The following is a 4,644-nucleotide window of genomic DNA, read 5'->3' on the forward strand; positions in this document are numbered from 1 at the left end:
CTGCGACAACTTTAGCATCATTAGTTCTAGTGGGCTTGGCTTCCACCCATTTTGAAACATAATCAACTGCAAGGAGAATGTAAACATAACCAAAAGAGACAGGAAAAGGACCCATGAAATCTATACCCCAGACATCAAACACCTCACAGAATAGCATAGGTTGCTGAGGCATTTGTTGTCGCCATGTAAGTGTATTTCCTGCTCTTTGACACTGCTCACAAGTGCTGCAGATCTTCCACGCATCTTTAAAGATGGTGGGCCAATAAAAACCACAATCAAGCACTTTGCGAGCTGTCCCTTGAACACCTAGATGACCTCCCGGTGCGGAAGAATGACAGAACTGCAGGACTGAGTCAATCTCATGATCTGGAATGCACCGTCGAATGACCTGATCACTGCACAATTTCCACAAGTAGGGGTCATCCCAAATAAAATGCTTAGCATCACTTTTAATCTTATCTTTTTGGGCCTTAGATGCTAAGGGAGGAAAAACAGAGGCAACTAAATAATTGACAATGTTAGCAAACCAGGGAGTAGAAAGAGAGTCAGAAATACTATACAATATATACAAATGATCATCCGGGAAATCATCCCGAATAGGTGAATCTGCATCAGAGACACGTTCGATCCGACTCAAATGATCAGCAACTAGATTTTGTGCTCCGCTCCTATCACGGATCTCCAAGTCAAACTCTTGGAGCCAGAGCATCCATCGGATCAACCAAGGCTTAGAATCAGCCTTCTTCAACAAGTACTTTAGAGCTGCATGGTCAGTATAAACAATAATGCGAATACCAAGCAAATAAGATCGAAATTTTTCAAGAGCAAAAACTATGGCTAGAAGCTCTTTCTCAGTAGTAGTATAATTTGCTTGGGTAGCATCTAAAGTCCTAGAAGCATAATATATCACCCTGGGCAATTTATCAATTTTCTGAGCAAGGACAGCCCCCAATGCATAATTTGATGCATCACACATAAGCTCAAAAGGGGCTGTCCAATCAGGTGCCTGGATGATGGGGGTGGTAGTCAACGCTCTTTTGAGGCAATCAAAAGCCTCTTTGCATCTGTCATTAAAGTCAAACTCCACCTCCTTTTGCAACAAGTTGGATAGTGGAAGGGCTACTTTGCTAAAATCCCTTATAAAGCGCCTGTAGAATCCTGCATGACCAAGAAAAGATCGCACCTCTCGCACACAAGAGGGGTAAGGCAATTGTGAAATAACAGAAATTTTTGCAGGATCTACTTCAATACCCTTATTGGAAATAATGTGGCCTAAAACTATACCTTGCTCAACCATAAAATGACATTTTTCAAAATTTAGAACAAGGTTAGTTTCAATGCATCTATTCAAAACTTTTTCCAAACTATTCAAACAACCATCAAAAGAGGATCCATATACAGTGAAATCATCCATAAACACCTCTATGCAATTTTCTAAAAAATCACTGAAAATACTAATCATGCACCGCTGGAAGGTACCAGGGGCATTGCACAGGCCGAAAGGCATCCTCCTATAAGCAAAAGTGCCGAAGGGGCAGGTGAATGTGGTCTTTTCCTGATCCTCAGGAGCAATAGTAATTTGCATATAACCAGAAAAACCATCAAGGAAACAGTAGTGGGATTTACCTGCCAGGCGTTCAAGCATCTGGTCAATGAATGGCAGGGGAAAATGGTCCTTTTTGGTAACCTGGTTCAGCCTCCTATAGTCAATGCAGACTCTCCAACTGTTCTGCACCCGAGTAGGAATCAGCTCCTCCTTCTCATTTCTGATCACTGTGAGGCCAGTCTTCTTTGGGACTACCTGGACGGGACTCACCCATTGGCTATCGGAGATAGGATAAATGATTCCAGCTTGCAAAAGCTTGGTTATCTCCTTCTTTACTACATCAAGAATCACTGGGTTGAGTCTTCTCGGTGGTTGTCTTACTGGTTTAGCTCCATCCTCTAAATTTATTCGATGCATACATGTGGATGGGCTAATACCACGAATGTCCGCCAGGGTCCAGCCTATAGCCTTCTTATGCTTCTTGAGAACTGACAACAACTTCTCCTCTTGTTCATCAGCAAGGGAAGCAGATATAATCACTGGAAAACTCTTGCTATCATCCAAGTAAGCATATTTTAAATTTGATAGCAGAGGCTTCAATTCTGGTGTGGTCGGCTGGACATTGGTAGAAGGAGATGGTTTCTCAGCCTTTACCTCATAAAGAAAGTCAGAGGTATGTGTACTTCCTGAAACATGGTTAGTCCTATCTGACTCTATAAAATCAATCTCAAGAGGTAAAACACCACCACCATGCATGCAATCAATATCACTCTCAGATTCACTCTCAGCATCAAATTCAGACATATGATCAAGTGCAATTTCAGACTCAATGCATGAAGAGTGAGAGGCATGCAGATTAGAATAAAGATCAGTCATGTATTCATCAACAACATGGTCAATTATTTCAGCACGAAATACAGAAAGATCTTCAGATGGGTATTTCATAGCATCCAGAATATTAAAATGAACAGTTATGTCACCAAATTCCATAGACAGTGTGCCTGCATAAACATCTATCTTAGTTCTAGCAGTTTTCATAAAGGGTCTGCCTAGAATGATGGGAACTGATCCTTGAGAAAATCCATCTTCCATATTCAAAATATAAAAATCAACAGGGAAAATCAGTTCACCAACTCTAACTAAGACATCTTCTATGAAACCAACAGGGTAGGCAACACTTCTATTAGCTAAATGAATTACCACATCAGTTGACTGCAAGGGGCCTAGAGATAGAGAATTAAAAATAGACAGAGGCATAACACTAACAGAAGCTCCTAAATCTAGCATGGCATTGTCAAACTTACTATTCCCTATGATACAAGGTATGCTGAATGTACCTGGATCTTTGCATTTTTCAGGAATTTGAGGAACAGATTTACCAATCAATGCGGAGACATTTCTGCCCATGCTAATTCGTTCACTTCCTTTAAGCTTCCGCTTATTAGTGCACAGCTCCTTCAAGAATTTGGCATATCTTGGAATTTGCTTTATTGCATCCAACAGAGGTATGTTTACCTCTACTTTTCTAAACGTTTCCAAGATCTCTTTCTCTGCCTCTTCCATTTTTTTGTTGGAAACTGCTCTTGGAGGGAATGGAAGAGGGGGAATGTGCTGCTTCTGCAAATCAGAATTACCTATGGAAGAACATTCACCTGCACAGAAATTGTTAGGTAAATTTTTGTCATCACCTTTTTCTGGAATAGAGTGAAGTTTGGCAGGTTCATTTGCAGATGAGGAAGGTGCTACGGGTTGAGGTCCTTGACACTGCTTTCCCGACCTCAATGAAATGACACTGACATTTTTGGGATTTTGGACAGCTTGAGAAGGCAGCTTGTCAGAATTCTGGGACTGTTGTTGATTCAATTGGGTAGCTAATTGTTCCATCTGATTGGTTAAGCTCTGAATGGAGGCTCTGGTCTCTTGCTGAAACTGCATGTTCTGCATAGTCATTTGCCTCACAAGTTCTTCGAGGGAAGGTTGTGGAGGGGCCTCAACTGTTGGCTGTTTCTGGGGTTGTTGTTGTTGTTGGATTGGTGGAGGAATGTATGGTCTGCTTGGGCCAGCAGCATTTTGGAAGGAAGGAGCAGGCTGCTGTTGTTGTTGCTGAGGGCTGGACCATCTGAGGTTAGGGTGATTCCTCCATCCAGGGTTGTATCTGTTACTGGAAAGGTCATAATTGCTCTGCTGTGGTTGATTTTGCTGCTGAGGTTGAGGAGGTCTATTGTATATATTTGCTGCATAAGCTTCAGGCTGCTCAATTGCTCCAGGTTGCTGCATGGAAGGGCAAAGGTCTGTATAGTGGTCAGCAGAAGAGCACAAACCACAAACCCTTGCGACAAGTACAGATTTCTGATTCAAGGCTAGCTGGGTTACCAAGTTGACCAACGCATCCAGTTTGCCTTCAAGCTTCTTAGTTTCAGATGATGCAGATGGGTTTGTAGCTACCTCATGCACTCCTCTAATGACTATGGCATCATTTCTGGCACTAAACTGCTGGGAGTTGGAGGCCATCTTCTCAATTAAATTTTTGGCTTCAGCAGGAGTCATGTCTCCAAGGGCTCCACCACTGGCAGCATCTATCATACTTCTCTCCATATTACTGAGTCCTTCATAAAAGTATTGGAGAAGAAATTGTTCTGAAATCTGATGGTGGGGGCAACTGGCACATAGTTTCTTAAATCTCTCCCAGTACTCATACAGGCTCTCTCCACTGAGTTGTCTAATACCTGAGATATCCTTCCTGATGGCTGTGGTCCTGGAAGCAGGGAAAATTTTTTCTAAGAATACTCTCTTAAGGTCATCCCAGCTCGTGATGGACCTTGGAGCAAGGTAATACAGCCAGTCCTTTGCCACTCCCTCTAATGAGTGAGGAAAAGCCTTTAGAAATATGTGATCCTCTTGGACATCTGGGGGTTTCATGGTGGAGCAGACAACGTGAAATTCTTTCAAATGTTTGTGCGGGTCTTCACCTGCAAGGCCATGAAACTTTGGAAGCAAATGAATCAGTCCAGTTTTAAGAACATATGGGACATCCTCATCAGGGTATTGGATGCACAAGCTTTCATAGGTGAAATCAGGTGCAGCCATTTCCCTTAGAG

The 4,644-nt window shown here is 42.4% G+C and overlaps 1 non-coding gene across 1 annotated transcript; it reads left to right on the forward strand.

Moving 5' to 3' along the window:
• Positions 1-4,187: 4,187 nt before the first annotated feature.
• LOC114372693 lies at positions 4,188-4,294 on the forward strand. The gene has a single exon (XR_003658264.1). It is a non-coding gene; the product is annotated as a small nucleolar RNA R71 (small nucleolar RNA).
• Positions 4,295-4,644: the final 350 nt, after the last annotated feature.

The sequence above is a fragment of the Glycine soja genome, chromosome 10 (genome assembly GCF_004193775.1).
Source record: "Glycine soja cultivar W05 chromosome 10, ASM419377v2, whole genome shotgun sequence".
NCBI lineage: Eukaryota > Viridiplantae > Streptophyta > Magnoliopsida > Fabales > Fabaceae > Glycine > Glycine soja.